This window comes from Polyodon spathula, chromosome 16 (assembly GCF_017654505.1).
Source record: "Polyodon spathula isolate WHYD16114869_AA chromosome 16, ASM1765450v1, whole genome shotgun sequence".
NCBI lineage: Eukaryota > Metazoa > Chordata > Actinopteri > Acipenseriformes > Polyodontidae > Polyodon > Polyodon spathula.
The window spans coordinates 26895147-26913902 of NC_054549.1; the positions used below are offsets into that span (position 1 = coordinate 26895147).

The window sequence follows — 18756 nt, forward strand, 5'->3', positions numbered from 1 at the left end:
TAAAGGGTGGGCTGCTGTTTGGTAGGCGTGGACTGTGACCAGGGTAGGTGGACCTCTTCTAGGGGTTTGGGTGGGGGGGTGTTGAAGAGGCAGCTGGGACAACTAGTGAGGAGTCTGGGTGACTGTTGGTGTTGATCTGGTTTTAACTGGAGAGCTGATTGAGTCATTGTGTGAGCAAATTGATACCCTTCCCCCTGTGGAGGCGTTTTTTAAAGGAGTAGCACTGGAATTGATTAACTGGTATTTCATCATAACAAACTATAGTTAAGTTCAGCCCACAAATAAGGCTTCTGAGGGCTGTTTGCTGGTAGGCAAATGTAAACAGTTTTCTCTTCAAAGAAGCCTTGTTCTGTTACAGCACTGTGAGGGGGGGGGGGGATACTAAAGCCCCTTTCTGCCAGCAACCCATTGATACTTAACAAGAATCGCATGGCTTAACAACAGTTGCTAACCACAGTTCTGAAGTATTGGCGTCACATTTTAGCGCAGTGATGCGACATTACTCAGGTTAAGGACTTTGTAATGTGGCAGCCAACCTGCAAACTTGAAGTATGGAGTGGGGGGGTGGGGAATTGTTTGAGTGGGTTTTTTAAATTCAGTTTGCAGCAGAGAATTCCACACAGATTGATTAACTGAATTTAGTGCTCATGGAAGTTGCTGATCCTGGAGTTGTGAAGATGAAATAAGGTTTAAAAAGCATTACATTTCTCAAGTCTCTTTTTTTTTTCTGCTGTTTCTTTAGTGTTTTCCAGACTTGCTTACTTGCCACATTGTTATAAGTTTGATAGAAGTACAGGTATACTACTCTCCTGATTTAACTTCCTGTGTTACAGGTAATATGACCCTGTTTGACTCTACAGAGTTTCCTATGTGCAGACAGGTGGGGATCCAAAGTGTAACACAGGAAGTGGACTTGTACTACTGTACTTGTGCTTCATCTGATTTGAAGGGAAACCAAAAATTAGAAGCGATACATTGCGCCTCAAAAGTCCTGGAGGGGCAGTAACTTCTGGCAGCCAAAACCATATGGGGTACAAATACAATTAATTGTAGTCCTCCTGTATATTTTGACTGCCATTTGTTGTACAGGCAAAACTGCACCTGTTTCATTCACGGATTTCCGGGTCTGCATAAGACTTCTTCCTCATTAACTGTACTAGTGCATGTGCAGTTCATTTTCCAGACACTGCATTGCCTCAGCAGGTTTCCCTTTCTAGACGGTAACACCTGTAAGCTGATTGCATGGCATTTTAACTGGTTAAAAATACAGGCTCCGTGAGTTGGGGCTTTACATGTAGGCCTTGAATAGAATTAGTTATATAATTAGTGTGTGTATCTCACTCCTATCTATGTCTGTTCCAGGGGTTCATTGGATATGTGAAAATATTGCGTCTCGGTGGGAGTTGTTGTGTTACTTTGTAGTTGCTTTATTAACGTCGGGGCATTATAACTGTAACTATCAGATACGTCAGTGTGTCTGAAACACCATAGTACTGTACTGCACATACACTATACAAAGAAAATCAGTGAAAATTATTGCAATAGATTCCAAAAACAGTTCTTCCCTTGCTTTGTCAGTTGTGTATGTTAACCAGAGACAGAAACAACAAGGAAGCGCGCACACAAACATAAACTGGCTTTGGAGGTCAACGGAAAAATCGTGTTTCAGCTTTTTAACAGTACTGTAATTATATTAATCCCTTGTTTTCTTAACTTAACATGGTTAAACTGGGCAGTTACGTGAAGTATGAACATTAGTGAACATTCTTATAGAGTATAAAAGGGTTAGGCATAGGATTATTGCTGTCTTTACCAGTAAGTCAGTATGTGGAAAAAGTAAAGAGCTATCTGAAAACCTTGGGTAGAAAATCTATTTTCATAAAGCTGGAGAAGGATACAGGGAAAGTTCCAAGCATTTGAGTATCCCAATTTCAACTATTGTACTTCTTGATAATAGAAGCAAGACTCATGGTACTGTCACAATGCTGCCTCGGTCTGGAAGAAAGAAGGCTATTTCACCAAGAAGTAGTAGAAGAATTGAGGAGGGTTAATAACTTAGATTGAAATCCAAAGATATTGAAAGTGAATTTGCTGCAAGTGGGCCTGGAGTTTCTATTTCAACCATAGGTCAAGTATTGCATGGAGAAGATCTCAATTGTCACAGGCCAAGGAAAAAGCCACTCCTTAGGAAAACGTCACAAGGACAGTTGCTTGAAGTTTGCTAAACGGCATTTGAATGATGTATATGAGTTGTGGTCAAAGGTTTTGTGGAGTGATGAAACAAAATTCAAGCTGGTTGGTCTTGCTGATAGTCGTTACGTTTGGAGAAAGTCTGGTGAGGTGTGCAAAGAAAAGAACACCATACCTAGTGTCAAGCATGGAGGTGGTAATATCTTTCTCTGGGGGGCTGTTTTTCATCTAATGGCACAGGAAATTTAGTTCCAATACATTATAAAATGGATTCTATACCATACCAAAAGATATTGGCCAATCATCTGAAACTCTCCGTTACAAAACTTGGTTTAAAGCGCAACTGGACATTTCAGCACGACACAGATCCAAACCACACATCAAAATCTACTACAGAATGGTTAAAGAAGAACAAAATCAGGGTCCTGGAATGGCCTAGTCCCGATCCAAATCGGATTGAAAATCTTTTGTTATGAGTTGAAGAAGGCCGTGCACAAGAGAAGTCCTTGGAATTTGAATGAATGGGAACTATTTTGTATTGCAGGTAGTCAAAAATCACTAAAGAATTATGCCAAAAGCTCATTGACAAATATCCTAATCATTTAAAAGAGGTTGTTATTGCTAAAGGTGCATCAAATAGCTATTAATTTCATTTTCTTTATCAGGGTATGAATACTTTTGAAAATTGCTGAAATAAATAATTGTAGACCTCTATTTCTTGTAATTTTTTTTATTTCTCCTCCACAAAAGCAAAGCTTTTGCTACAAAAGATTTTTCCTATAATTGTTTGTTTTTGAGAATTTTCTAGAAATTATACATTTCCATTGTGGTGTATAAACTTTTGATTACAACTGTATATATAATATATAAGCTGCTGCTGCAGAAGTGGTAATTATTTGAACAGACATCTTTTTCACCAAGCTTAATCCATCCGTTCCCTAACAGTTGGTAATATAAAAATTACCTTTGTGCCTGGTGTTTAAGTGCTTAGACTTCTTGGCTCCTTGTTTTGCTCCGCCCCAATATTTCCATGTAATCCGTCACAGTCCTTTTGGCTTCAATTTGTATACGAAATACAATAAATGAAACCCTCCCTTGTCAAAAGTGTAGGACAGCCATGGGCTTCCGGGATACCAAGGTATTTTAAACTGCAGTGATTACTGACCCCAGTTCCTTGAAATAAAGGCTGTTGTGGTGTTTTTAGAATGCACGTTTTGCTGGTTTTTTTTATAGCGGTCACTTGACCCGAAGGCTTATGGTAACAGCTCCAGTGAAACGACTCACTTCAGAGGTTTTGATGAAACTGTAAGGTCTTCGGTGCATTCAGCAGCTGTAGCTGTGAATTGCTCAGGCTTCGTCTTCCCTGAATCATCTTGCTACACCAAATAAGCAAACAACTGCAGCTTTTAAAAAAAATACAGTATGAAGTTACAGTACAAACACATAAATGAGGGGTCTGATGTCTTAGTATTTTCAAATATTTACTGTAGTAATTGTCCTGTATTATAAAAAGTTGCCTGAGGAATAAGGAAATCAAAAATAAACCATGAGAGCTTTGTTTAGTAGTAGTCATAGCTGTGGGGTTCTTAACATCTACTGTAACTTGAGCAAAGTAAGTTTGAATGGACTGGCCCAAATTTTAGCACATTTCTAACATAGGTGGAGCTTGACTGTCAATCTTCTTGTAAGAGACGTACAACAAAAACACCGTCTCTTGCACGACTCTGCTGTAAGTTCCAGCTTATGATGATGCCATCATTTATGGCTTTTTTTTTTATTATTATTTTTTTTTTTTTAAACTTTTTGGTTGTTTTTAAATCTTAATTTAAAATTAAGTTGTAACCCACTCTGACTGCTTTGTAATCTCTGGCTTACTTCTGTCACACATGTAACAGATTCTATTAAACAGCCTATACACACAGTCCTACATAGCACTTGGTTTCAGGCTTTTTTCCCCCCTGGTATTCCCTCTTTTATGGCAAGGTTGTGACCCCAGGGCTACAGGGGTCAGCGAGCCTCTTGCCATGGCTAGGTAAATCCTTTGTAACATTATATACAAGCTCTCTCTGTGTGAAGTGTCAAACAGTCCTGGTGTACAGGTTTTCAACTCCACCCCCTTCATGCTAAGGAACACTTTGTTTGCAGGCAGTGTCGGAGTTTTGAATGTCCACCACAAGTTATTTTGGCCTATTTCAGTGTAAATCTAACACATTTTATTTTATTTACAGGCTTTCGTTGGATACCAGTGTAACTAATTACAGTAACTGGCTGTTGCATATTTGAATCCTAAGAATTGAATCTTGGTGCATTGAACACACGGGTAAGGCGGATGGATTTTTTCTTCATATTGTATTGAACAGAAAGAAATATTAAATGAAAGATCCCTTTTGATTCATGCTGTGTTCTATTGTCTCCAAAAGGTACAAGTTAACTAATTTAAGGTTTGCAGTTCAAAACTTAAAAAAAAAAAAAACCTTAATTGAGGACAACCTATTGGTCTTTCAGAATGTAGCAAATACTATTAAGTTGGGTTTTATGAAGAGAAGGTACAGGTTTAAGAAATCTGTAGATTAAATGTACGTGGGTTTCTGGCTGCTAAAATTGTATAAAATGACGTTCCCTACACTTGTTATAAATCACAAACTGCACTTGATAATATGTACTGGTATTTTGACTAGCAGTGCTTGGGTGACTTATCATGTTGCAGTGTTTGAGCTTTTGTTTTCTCAAGTAAATCTGTCTAGTTCTTGCTGATATTGCTTGAGAGGTGAGGCAACTGCAACTCAGAGGAACTTGGTGTGCGCTTCATACAAGTCACCTCCATCATAAATGAGGACTGGTTCAGTTGGTTCAATAAAGAAATTGAAGGACATTTCAGCCCTGCATTTACCCAGCCAGCTCCACTGAAGGATAAAGGCACTGTGCTGTATTGTAGGGACTTGTTTGAAGCAGACGAGGTGCTGTAGTTTCACTACAAAACCTCTCCATGTTTTAGTTCCAGTAGATGGCTGTTATTCGATTTCACTCATTCCAGCCTTTTTCTGACCTTGCTTATAACAGCAGCAACCTTATCCCTCTCTCCTCCTTCCAGCTGCCGTGTTGCCAGTAGTGTCCTTCTATGAATATAAAGCCTGATGTTATGATTATGCAGTGAAATACGATCAAGGCATATGTTTATACATCCTCGACAGTTAGTTATTCTTTCCCAGGATTTGAGCAAGAGGGAAGCTACTATGGATGAACTTGGACAGACTGAGACACTTCAGAACTCATTTACAATAAGTGTTCCAGGCTGGGGCACATTAGCTACTCACTTGAGGGTCGCGTGGCCTCCTGAAAGTACACTGAACAGCTCCAGGTTGAGGATGACATGTGTAGTCTGGCAGGTACAGCCTCTCTTGTCCCAAGGTTTTACTATCCTTTTTCTGGGCTTCCTCGCACTTTGTGTGCGTTTGCTATTGTATACCTCAGCAGACCTTTTAATGCAGACCTGGCAGTAGCTAGTGAGAGCCTCTCTGCCTGTTTTTGTAATCCATCTGCCAGTCATTCACGCCAGCTTCCCCCCTTGTGCCAAGGACTTGGTGTGAACGTGTAAAACTAACTAGGCAGCAAGCTTATTGTTACTTTCACACTTAAACACAAGAGCTGGCCTTTTGACAATTTGTTCCTGTTTTGCATTCATTCTTACATCCCTTCAAATGCAGCCATTGTTGGTGGAACTCTCATGCATTTCTGTTACGCACCGTCTGTCTTTGCACATACAGTACAGGGTTCGGACAAAAAAAAAAAAAAATGGGAACACCTGCCAGCAGTAGCACACACTTTTGTGTAAAAGTAAAATAGCTTTGCGAATTGAATGCATTCTGAAATATATAAAAGCTCTGTGTGTTGTAGAATCTCAAATTAGACGACTGATGAATTTTTAAACTTGTACAGAATCAAGTCTGTATGATCCCATCAACCCATATTGACCAAACCTATTAACAGTGCTAAGACAGATGGAGAATATGAGAGAACAGTGCTGCAGCTCAAAGCTTATTTAAAACAGACATCTTTTATTATAATAGGTGCCCTGTTGAATATTTTCTATGGAGTTTCTGCACCAAAGACGGTGAATTGTCTATTTGTTTTACCCAAGGATGTGTGAGTTGAGTCACTCTTTACAGCACAGCTTGTGCTGCTAAAACCCATCCAATTACTGACCAGGCTCCAACTTGCTTAGCTTCTGAGATGTGCGTATATCTGAATTAAAGGCAACGTGATCCAGAGAGTGCCAGTTAAAATGAACTTACATTATTCTGCTTACATTATATGTTCCTACAGTTTACTTTTTAAAAAAAGTTAAAAACAATTTTTCAGTTATATTTAATAATGTTTATTGCTCATTACATTAACGCCTGTCTGGATAACTGTAAAAAGAATGAGTCTTAAAGGAGTGATACACAAGGCTTTCAAGTCTGCTTTTCTTTTTTACAGCTGTCACCTAGAATTAGGAGATTTGCAAATGTCACATTTTTTCAATTTGCCAGTTTTTAGTTAACATATTGAATTACATACCGCTTTGTAGTTTTCCATATACTTAACATAACATTATTCAGCAGGTTTCATTTGAGTATGAAGCAAAATTGGTTAATTCTGTAGGGCGATGCAAAATGTTTGGCTGTAGATATGAATTCATCACTACACTACTGTAGTTTTTTAGAAGGTTTTAAACTGCTCCTTCCTGGTACCATATCGCTTCCTTTGTCATCCACCCTCCTACATGGCCCCATCGGAGTGAGGCTGCTTTTGAGCACAGGAAGTGATTACGCTGCTAAAACGTATATAAAGTTGAATTTAAAGGTTGAGTACTCCTCTAAGTGAGTCCTTTCCAAGCTTCATTCTGGCTAGTGACTTCTAATGCTTTGAAGGTGCATGGAATCCTTTTTAAAGCAGAGATGTCAAAAATCAAGGCCTGGGGTCAGTCAGGCCTCCAGGGAAGTTGCAGCAGCACAGTTTAGTTGGGGAGTGGTAAACAGGTATGGACTCTTAATTAGCAAGGGTGGCTACAGCTTAACCTGTAGCCACCAAATTAGGTCACCAAATTAGGACAGGGTTACAGCAGATGGTTAAACCATTATGAAATATATATTTGTTTATTAATTGTTTATGGATTTGAGGTACTGTTTGAATTATTTGTATTACAGAAGTATGTTTGCAGTTGGTACCTCATTGTGAGCTTTTTTAAATATAATTTGTATTTCCACAGTTGTACACTAAGCGCTTGTTTATTTCTTTTTAGTGTTAAACTTGAGCAGAGTTATTATTGGAGTATACTATTACTCAGTAATTTTAGCATGTACACACGTTGGCAAAGGGCTTGAACACCCTGCACAAACAAGCCATGTGTAACTTGTTCCAGAGACCACTGTACTGTAGGCTTTGTAGTAATGGTGCTGAAACAATAAAATAAACCGTAAAGCTCTCAAATTATGACCATTTTGACAGCTGAATATACTTCAGTTTATATCCAAGTCAGTAATATGCATCCACTCAGTAAGTTTATTTTAAAACCCATTTCTTATTATTGACCAAACTACAGCAGCACTGTCAGCATTGTGCTAAAGACACAGCATTATATTTACATGTGGTGTTTTTCAGCTATAACATTAGATTCAGCAATTAAGTGCTTGATTTCTGGTGCCTTTATCACTTCCTGGGTCAGCCTTGAGCCTGTGCTCAACTTAAGTGAGGCTGCCCTGCAGCACAGGTGTGGACCTAGTTTGAAACGAGACTCTTGACGCTTCAGTCACAGTTGTGCACCTTTTCAATGCACATGACGTTCAGTTTTTATTTATAGTGAGGGGGGATGCATATTCTTAAGCTGCCAACTAAGGCTGTAAGTGTATATTTTAATATAAAGCTCAAACCTGCTCTGCAAACAGACATTTACAGTTTTAAAGATCACTCGTTTCTTGATTTTAGTATGCCTCTTGTTTTACTTTCTGTATTTGTAAATTGTACTTTTGATTTTCATACTGTATTCAATTACAGTGGTTTACTGTTACTTTACATGATATACTGTATCGTAATACAGGTTTGTATTGCGATACCAGACTAAAAGTACAACATAGCTCATTTTAATGTAGGGCACCAAGTGGCTCTTGAATAAACGTGTGTTTTACAGAGTACTTGCTGTGAATACAAACTCTCCCCATCTCATTTAATTTGTCTTAACTATAGTCTAATTTGATCTTGTTGTGCATCATACAAATAACCAGTGAGGACCATCACATATACCATGTTACATAGTGTGAGCAGCATATTGCAATAATCTTTATTGTGAAATTTGTGTTACACCACTAGTCATAATGTATCGATATACTATAATTAGTATAATTCATATTAACGGTACATTTTCATTAAACATTTAATAAATGGCATTTAAACATCTTACAATTTTTACAGCCAAATTGCCAACATACTTGTTCTGTTCAGCTTTGGAAGTGCCGAAGCTGTTGAACGTGCATGTTCATTTTGTAGGTCTTTCCTCAGGGCAACGCTGCAGAACGCGCTGTGTAAGAATGCAACAGAAATCAACTAACTCCTGAATGACGCACAGCATTTGCTGTGGAGATAGGGTCATGGTTTATGAGTGCTTAAACCTGCTGCAGGGGAATCAAGAGTGGAGAAGAGATAGTATGATACAGTATGTGGGAATACAGTGGCAAAACAAAACAAAGTTGTGCAATACTAGACCAGAACAGCAGTAAAAAATACACTAGACCGATTCTGCAAACAATCCCTTTAATTTGCCATTGGTTCAAAGCTGCAGTTTCCTACAGTCCATTTTGCACTGAACTATGATTCCTGGGTGTTACTACATTCTTTCATAGATTGGCCTTTTCTCCTTCCTATGAAATTGACATTGTTGGCATACCAGTTTGTTTACGTTACTTGAGTGGAGTTAGCTGCAGGAACACAAGCTTATTCCCTTCTGGAAAACGTTCTGGCGGCTTTGTGAACTGAATAGCCACCCCTTTCTACTACTGTCAGAAGCAGGGGGGTCTGACTCCAATATAGGCTCTGTTTTAGCTTGTGGAAGGGAGGGGAGGGGCTTCTGTGGTAACCTGCTTAGCTGCATCTACCCAACCCAGCTCATTTATCTTGTGAAACAACAAGAACATAAAAGTATCGTTTGGTTGATCATGATATTGTACCTAAAACTGGCCATCTGGTTTTCATCCCTTCTATAATTTTGTTTTAATGGAAGTCATTTCACAGTAGAGGAATTACCATGTTATTTACACTGGGGGAAAATATGCCATATTGTCTAATTGTCAGTATCATGAATATGGGTACCATTCTTGTTTTCAGAAGTATTATTATTATAAAAGTTTAGCAGTAAAGTTGGTGGGTTTCCCACACAATATGGAGACTGTACACTTACCACATATCTTGGTTACCCAATGTGTATGCAGTGGGACCCAAAATGCATTTACTACAACTACAGAAAGACTGGGTGAGTATATATCTTGTTCATTTCTATAGCAGTGACTGCAAAGACAGATATATGCTTCATTTAATCAAGCTTACAGTAATGCTTCACTGATCAATACTGTCTGCTAGTCTTGGCATTGGGGGTTCTCGTATCTGTGGTTTTTAACTTGGCCTGGCTCTAATTCGGAGGACTACGGCACGCTAAGCCAGCAGGAATCCATTGGCTGTGGTTCCAGGCAGTTTCTCGGATGCAGCTGTCTAACACCTAGCGTTCCACTCAGAGTTGGATAATGTATCTGACGGGACCCGATATTCGATAGCCTCTCTTATACTACAACTTCCTAAGGCACTGGGGGTTAGGAATGCAAAAGGCATGCTGAGGACGAGAGGGGCTTGAAACCTGCGACTCTGAAACAGCCAGTTAAAGATCTGGAGGATGGGCCGACCTTTCAGCGTATAGGGGGGGTGGAGAGGGTTCTGTTGTTTCCAGAAATGGCCTGGCTGTGTCCCTGCTCAACTTTGAAAGTTTATACAGCATATCTCTCCTTGAGTTTACACTACCAACTGTGTGGTTTGCAGGTTGTCATACAGTCAGGGGAGTGCAGGTTTGCATTCTGGCTGTGCAGTCACTGGTGTTTTCTGGGGATTCCGCAGGGAGTATTGGCTCTGGCATTCCCATGAGTTACAGAACCAAAACTGTCAGGGATTGTTTTTTTTTTCTTTGTGCTAGAGCGAACTCTACTGGCCAGGCACCTGGTGAGTTCAAGCAGACACTTACAGGCCTGGTGTGTGTCCTCCTGAGGCAGTTTGCTGACATCCACTCTTCATGGGTGTGAAGTGGCAAGTAGCTTGGTCGTGGGATTGGAGGATGCCCACTGACCAGTTCTCGAGCAGTGGGGAATATCTGTGGTGAGGGGACAGTCTAAATTAGGGAGAAAAAAAAAACTTTCAAATCAGACAATCGTAATGGTGTATTTTCTTAATTCAAATGCTGGGAAATGTTTCTCGGATGATCCATTGCCGTTGCCTTGTATTTTATACCAAATGTATTTTAAACCCGGTTGGCCACAGCATCACAAGATTTTACACTTTTTACAACCTTTGTTTTAACAATATATTAAAGACAATACCTCTTGTCATTGGCACATAAGGAGACTGATATGGTGAGACCTTTCATCAAAGGCACCGGTGCCATGGCCAAAGAAAACCTGATGGATTGGTTGAGCAAAGGTTCTCAATTTTTATTGCACGCTGCAACTTTGCATTAAGGAGATTTCATATGGCTCTGCATACAAGACTTTAAACAAAGATCATGTAATGATGTATATTTTCAAAGTTGTGTTCTACAAAATATGCCATGATCTCTATCCAGGGGATGGGAAACTGAAGGGCAGTCAGTGATGGACTGTTGCCATATTGTGTTAGTTTCTTGGCTTGGGTGTTGGGGAAAAACATGTTCAGTCTGACGTTTTGAATATAAAATGAGAGCTGTCGGTATCCATATAAATGTGGATCACAAGGTCCTGCTTGCATAGGATAGGTTAAAATGTGTGACTCGTGCTAAGCAGTGTCCTTTACAAGACTGGAGTAGAGGTTCATTATGTCTCCACTATACCCCTGTCACTGGGGATAATGAAGGGTAGGAAAATGTAACATGACCAAGAATCCTGTATTAGACTCTGGCCGTTCTTGTAGATGTCTCTTACCAGCAGTGGTCTTAGGATTTCATTGTAACATAGGAATTGATTTCATGAGACAGAAATGTTATTTAACTGTCAATGCAACATTTTGCTGTGCATTTAAAAGTAATGGTTAGTAATTGGTCTGTATGTATTCATGTCAGATTTTTCTGCTAATTCATCAGAGGGTTGTACTGGATTTTACAGGCTCAATTAAAAGCAATTAGATTAAGGTTAATATATTGGGTTGTGGAGGGTGTCTTATTTCCTGCACTTTACACAGTTAATTTAAAAATTTTATTAATGTGCTGTAATATTTAACAAAAGAGGTTTCTGCACTTTCACATGTCTAATCTTCAGGAATGAAATGATCTTGGAGAGCTTGGTTCATTTCCCTGGATTCTGCTGTCCTGACTCGCTTATGCTCTTTCTCTGTACTGTACACTGAACTGCACAGCTCAAAATGCTGTTTCCTCCTCCCACCTGAAAAACACTATTCTGCGACAAATCTGTCTGACAGTTGAAATTCAAACTTCCCAGAATTCCGGGACTTTCCAGTACTATGAAAACAATAACACACTCCGTCCACTGTATTCCTGTAAGCTTCAACTTCGTAGGTGTGTGTACATTTCACCATTTTTGAACACCCTGGATTTGCTGTAATGGCACTCCCCACCCTATCCCCTGCCAAAATGAATTGGTTCAAGTGAATTAGTCACAGTGGTTCTAAAGGTTTTAAGCAGTGATGAGATATGGTAACATTTGCACATATTCAAAACAAGGGCAAAAGTGTTCCACTATAAGGTGAAAACTGCAGTCAATGCATGTACTCTTAATTAAACCGGATTAATCTAAAGCAATCTTTCAGTGCGTTTTACTTGGCCAGTAATATTCCACTAGTATTCAGAATACTGAGTAGTTAGAATTTATAACACGGCTTGGAAATTAACCACCTCTGATTGGTTAAGCATCACATGATCGTGCATATAAGGCTTGCATACTAATGAGCCACTTCACACTAAATAAATCGCTACACACCACTACATTTTAAATTCCTTGACGAACTGCAATTTTTTATTTGTTATTGGTTACAAAACCACAGCGAAAAATGAGTGGCATTTCACCTATTTCCTTTAATATATTTGGGTTTGAAACTCTACATAACTGGTACAACAACAACATCTTTGAGTGAAGACAGCAGTCCATCTGAAAAAAATAAAATAAATAAGTGCACCAGCAAGAGTAGACATATAACAGTAGATGAGGAACAGCTAAATGAAACAGAATAAAACAAAGATTGAAAAACACGCACACACACACACAAAAACTACTTAAAGAAAAAAATATAGGCATTCGTTTTATGGAAAAGGGAATTTTATGCCAGTGCAAGAAGTTAAACGGAGGACCAGTTTTATAATGCCAAGATGGACTAAATACATATTTTAACAGTAGAAGTTTTAACATCTCTGCTGACAGCGAGTTTAAAACCAGAAGTAATGTATTCATGATATATACTACTTTTGGGATGGTATTAAAGGCTTGGTATATATCATGGGAACCGCACGGCCCGTCGTTGTGTATACCTTGCATATATTCCGCCATGTAAAGGGCATATTCGGAATATGAAGAGAAATATTCCACCTCTGCATGTTCAGAATATTGGAGGTGGTATATTCCACTAGCATGCAGAATACTAGTGGACTATAAGGCCATATAAACAACATATTCCAACTGTGAAGTGTAACCTACAGCAGACACACACAATAACAAATACAGCAGTAAACATGGTGGCACGTGTGAGAAAACAACACAGTTTGGTCTGAGTGGACATCAGTTTTATTATGGATTTAGGTCATAAAACAGCTTGATGGCAAGAAACCGAGATGATGTGCAGAAGTGTTCAAAAGGATGGTGGAAAAATCATGAAAGGGGATTTGAGAGAACTGTGGATCAAGTTCATCGTCAATGTAAAGTTTTGAAAGCACAGTATTATAAAGCAAAAAACAGAACAGAAATGGGGTATGTAGCATGTGAAAGTGTATCCAGTGATATAGTGTGCCTCTTAACATGTGCACGTCATGCGATGTAAGGGGAGACGATGAGGGGAAAAAAACCTTGAATTTTAACATTTTTAAAATTAGAAGAAACAAGCACACGTTGTACATTGTCCTCTTTGCAAGCTATTTGCTATAGGTGTATTTTATTCACGCAACCTTTTAGTTGTATTACAAAATTGACGATAAGTGTATAAAAAAATTAAGCGTAGTGCTGTATATAACTAGTAAGTAGCAAATACAAAACAAAAAGGAAAAATTTATTTATTATGTAAGGGGTGTGCTCTTTCACACAGACGTGGTGTGAATATCAGGTTTGAAGGTTACCCTGACCAGTTGACTGAGGAGACCGAAGGAAAAAATTCTGTCAGTATGTCATCACGTTATAATACATTAGCCATTGCATACATATGTTTATTTTTCAAAATTTCTGAAGTGCTGCTCACCAGTAGGTATTGGAGCGCTGTATAGATACAGTATAAAATGCTCTTACAATTTGAGTACAAAAGAATATACATAAAAAAAATATCAACGCATGCTAGATCTGAAAATATACATCAATTTAAAAACAGCATTTATTTATTTATAAACAATTACAGCTCTCCAACAGAAATTCAATCAAATGCTTTTTGAAAAAGCAACTATGCATGTGATGACGTGTGTGTGTGTGTGTGTGTGTATATATACACAGTGTTTGCTTTATTTACTGTGGTTATTATTCTACTGTATGTTTGTTTACTGTAGGCTGTGTTGACGATGTGCTTGGCTAAACAGGGGCAACTCATCTTCAGTCTGTCTTCTTGTTATAATCATGTATGTGTGCATGAACACATTGCACTGAATTGAAGAAACACAAGCATCTACACAATCTCAAAATAGCAAAAAAAAAAGTCACCCTAAACTTGTGCAGTGTACTGAATAAACCATTTTGTTTTGGAGGACACAATGGTGAACAGGCTGGTAATCAAGGTGCTAAGAGTTCACGCTAGCTTAACGTAACAACCAGTGTTTAGCAAACAATTTAAATAGGGATGAATGAGGGAGGACAAAGGGCCAGGATTAAAAAATTGTGAACTATAGCCCTGCAGTGCACTTGGGTGCTAATTGGGGGATGTACAATGCTTTTTCCGCAATTAAGTCCTTATGGGGAAACTTTTGTTGTGTTGAACTGGAGGGACACCACTAAGATTGAGTGTGTGTACAGCGTATCAAAACCCTCTGTCAGCAGGGAGTGTTGCTGAAATCTTTGTGCACTGAGCCCAATGCTTTTGACTCTCAACATCCCTGTTTTCAAAATGTTGTCTGGTGCAGGAATTCACACTTGGAGTGCTGGACCTGCTCCCTGCTGCGAAGAGTGCCGGATATACATTTCTTAAGATTTTAGTTCAGCTTGTGACGTCCGACATATCATCTGATCTGCAGGAAATTGGATAGGAGGTGATAAAAATGAATGACTTAGGACATTTGTTGACTTTCTTAAATACTGTAGCATATCAGCTTTACAAAATGTTTCACAGACTTGCACAAAATATAGAGGATCCAGTACATCATAAATGTTAAAAACATTTCCATAAGTTTTAAAGGGATAAGTAGTTTGCTGCTTTGAAGACCACTAATGGGTTGAAAGCAGTTTGTTAAACTAGACATACATCAATATCTAATAGCAAACCTAAGCATTTTCTATGGAATCTGTGCTAAGTGACTATCCTACAATGGTCTACTCAATGAAAAACCATTGGTATTAAGTAATGCTTAAAAATATGTGAAACCGGCTGATTAAGGGAAACCATGAGGACCAGGAATCCTTCTTGTGAAATCCTTATGCTGAAAAGCACCTGCAACCAGCTGCTGTTCTATAAAAGGAGACCTGCTGTATTGGAAAATCACCAAGGAGTAACAGAATTAGAAAAAACAACGGCCTGATTTTAGGAAAACCAAAATAGAGCAAGATAGTTGTTCGTTCCTGAGCTCTGCAAAGAAGCAACACATTTTGAAACTGCCAAAACCCAGTAGTTTTATTAACACACATGTGGGAGGAGGCCATTAACTATTGATGTTGTCTCCATCAGGTACTGTGCTCCAGTTAACAAGCAACTCTGGCTTGCAGTGACAGAAGGGGATGCTCTGTGATTAATTTGTCTGGTAAGAGGTCCCAATGGAGTTTACTGTTGAGACCAACATGAGCACCATCTTACAGAGGGTGCTTCAAAACGTGAATAGCCATGTTGACCCATGTGGGACCACAATGGCAGTTGATATTGGTGTCATCTGTATTAGGGACGGGAAAGCAGACCTGTCACTCGCCAGTCGGAGAGCAAGTTTCTCGTATTGCGATAAAAATTATGTTTTAGAGAATTGTCAGTTTTTGGGAATCCTATTTACAGTAAGTTTGGATTGTGTTTCAGCATGTCTTGCAAACCCCAGTGCAGCTTTGCCAGGCTAAAGTAACATTTAAACATTTAATGAAGCTGTTGTGGTGTTTTCTGGCTTTCGTGTTTGCTCAAATCCCTGCCGTGTTGTGATGTTTTGCATGGAAAGGCATGACGCACTTCTGTTTGGGATTTGCGGCACATGGTCAAGATTGGCTAATTGTTGTAAAGGATAAAGTATGGTGAGTAAATATATGCAGGCCCTAGGTAAATCAGGCTTTCTGGTTTGTCTTGGTGCTCATGGTCAGCTTTGAATTGAAGCCTGAACACAGAACTGCAGATCAGTGCAGAGTATCACAAATACCTACATTTCAATTGGTCAAGCAATACCCCCCACCCTAAACTGTATCACCTAAAGAATCAATGCATCCATTTCTTGGTACTTTTCTTTTATGGGGCAGACCTCTCACACCATCGTTTATCTGTTTGTCAAGTTCAGTTTTCACAAATTATCCTGTGATTCCTAGCGAGCGTTTTCATGAGAGAGACAGATGCCTTATTGCCTGCTCTGGTGCAGACTCATGCATATCTCTCCAATCCAGACCCTCTGGTTTAATCAAATTGATTGATTGCCTGCATCTTAATTTTGTTTGCCTTCTCCCGAGAACCCATCTGTCTCCCTCAGTTAGGGCTTCTGTTAACCAATTGCCTGCAGTCTGATTGCCCAGCACAGAGGAACAGAAAGATGCTGAGAGCATCGCCTGGACCATGGGAGCCATAACCGGCCATCGGTTCAGATTTCTGAATGCAGAAAGGAGGAGGAACATTCATTGTCTTTTAAATGAAGCAGGCTGTGTTCTAATCTCAGGAGAATGTTAGTCACTGGGGCCTCCAGATAAGCTCATTCTAATTAAATTGTTGCGAATGCTTTCGTATCCCATTGATCAGCTGCTACAAAGGTTCTGGTGTCAGGACCTACGGTCACAACAGACAATGAGCATCCAGCTTTAGAATGATTAACAGCTCATTTGCTGAAGGCACACTTTACCGTTGCACCGTGTGTATCAAGATCAATATGTACATATACAGTATATCTATGTTCTTGTCTATATAGTCCATTCCTACAATAACAATGTTGCTTCTGGAAAAACTGATGTAGCAAATATCACTCATAAGCGTACAGTATTATGGTTTGACAGAACGCATTGCGATTTAGGTGAAATGCTCCTCCTTTTTAGTTTTTCTTCAATATCAGATCTTTTCTAAGTGAGGTTTTTGTTTTGGAACAGATAATTGGCTCTTTGGAATTGTGTATGAATATAACAAAATAGTAACCCACCCTGAGTGCCAGACCTGTAAATAATAATTGTGCCACCTTGAGCCCCAAAACCCATAATCCCCCAATCTCTCCCTTATTAGCGTACAAGCACTCCTCTCTTGATTCCTCCATTGACCGAGTGATGGGGTGCACTGTACCCCCTCCACCCCCCTAGTTCATCGCAATATTACTGCAAGTGTGCAATTAAATGTAATAAAATAAATATGGTAGATATAAGGCAGTAAGATAGCTGGAGGCTTCATTCATTAGCCATGATGTAGTAATTTATGTGGGAAAGGCAATGAGAAGTAGCAGGTTCATAGAAATACAGAATTCCAGAATAACACTGTGTGAAACATTTGATGCTCGTTCAATATGAGTGCGGATCTGTGTGTCGTTTGGTGGCCTGCTTTAGACCCTTTTTGAAGCTTGCTTTGACAGAATAAATGTAATGTTCTCTGCTGGCCAAACACATTTACACAAAACGAGTCAGTGGATTCCCTCTGTGAAAGACGAAGATTATTGCTTGCTCTTTGTGTGCTCGTTTTGGAATTGATTGTCATTCTGTGGTTTGTTTCTGTTGTGCAAGATTAATAGTGACAGACACCACCCAAAAACAACTTTCGAGTGGGGGGGGGGGTAGGCAATACACTGGTTACTGAGGTTTAAAAACACTTTCTTGCATTCTATTAGCACTAGAAACATGATCACTGTCCCTGCATTTACTTCATTTTTTTATATGTACGTGGGTAGTGCAGATATATTAAATACTTCGGATATTGTAGTTGAAACTCACTATAATGGTCTTTCCACAATAAAACCAGCAAAGGTACTGGTGAAGACATTGAGAAAGGCTTTGTCTACTTTTTTATTTTTATTTTATGTTTTTCCCATGAGAGATTTTTTTTATTTTAAAGTTGTATATTAAAACAAACAATTCAATAACAATACAAGATATATACATATTTGCACAAACTAGTATACATTGACTGTATATTTATTTATTTATTTATTAAAAACTCACACCTTCATAATTAAACTTCCTTCTTCCACCTCACACACCACTTCACCAACAGCCCAGACTGTTTCAAACAACTCCAATTGATGTACTAATTTATAATACAGAAAATCAATTCGCACTCTGCAAGCCACCAACACTTGAAACACAGATAGTACAGCAGCTCAGTTTGTTTTTTCTGCTTTTTAAAATGGCTAATTTAGCTTGACCAATAAGAAAGTTAGCCAATTTAACTATAGACTTATTCCCCTTAGGAAAATTAACCCCAAATATGAAAACAACATGGGAGAAATTCATTCCTAAACAATTGAACAACTCGTCTTGTAAATTCATCAGGGACTGCAGCCGTGGACAGAACAAACAATGACTACAGTTTCTCTCTGCTGACAAACACACTTATCTGCCTCTGATTGGATAATACTGAGAAACGAGTTCACAGCAACAATGGTGTACAGAACTCTCCACTGGAGATCACCTACTCTTTTCTGGACTGGTGGTTTATACAGGTTATTCCAGGCAGATTTAACAGAACCTTCAACACCCAGTCTCTCCCCCCCAGTGTGTATCTGGGACATCTTTCAACAGTTTAAAGTTCCTAATCTTAACACATAGCCTGTACAATGCTTTCTTTTCTATTGCTCCAAATTGC

General features: G+C 39.0%; 1 protein-coding gene across 3 annotated transcripts in view; it reads left to right on the plus strand.

Moving 5' to 3' along the window:
- Positions 1-18756, plus strand: part of LOC121329137 (plexin-B1-like) — a 122472-nt gene that overhangs the window by 34153 nt on the left and 69563 nt on the right. For 2 of the 3 annotated variants that reach the window (XM_041274518.1, XM_041274517.1), the window contains exon 2: positions 4419-4510. The exons of the other annotated variant lie outside the window; for it this stretch is intronic. The gene's annotated coding sequence lies outside the window, so the exon portion shown is untranslated. The remainder of the gene's footprint in view (positions 1-4418; positions 4511-18756) is intronic. 3 annotated transcript variants of the gene reach the window in all.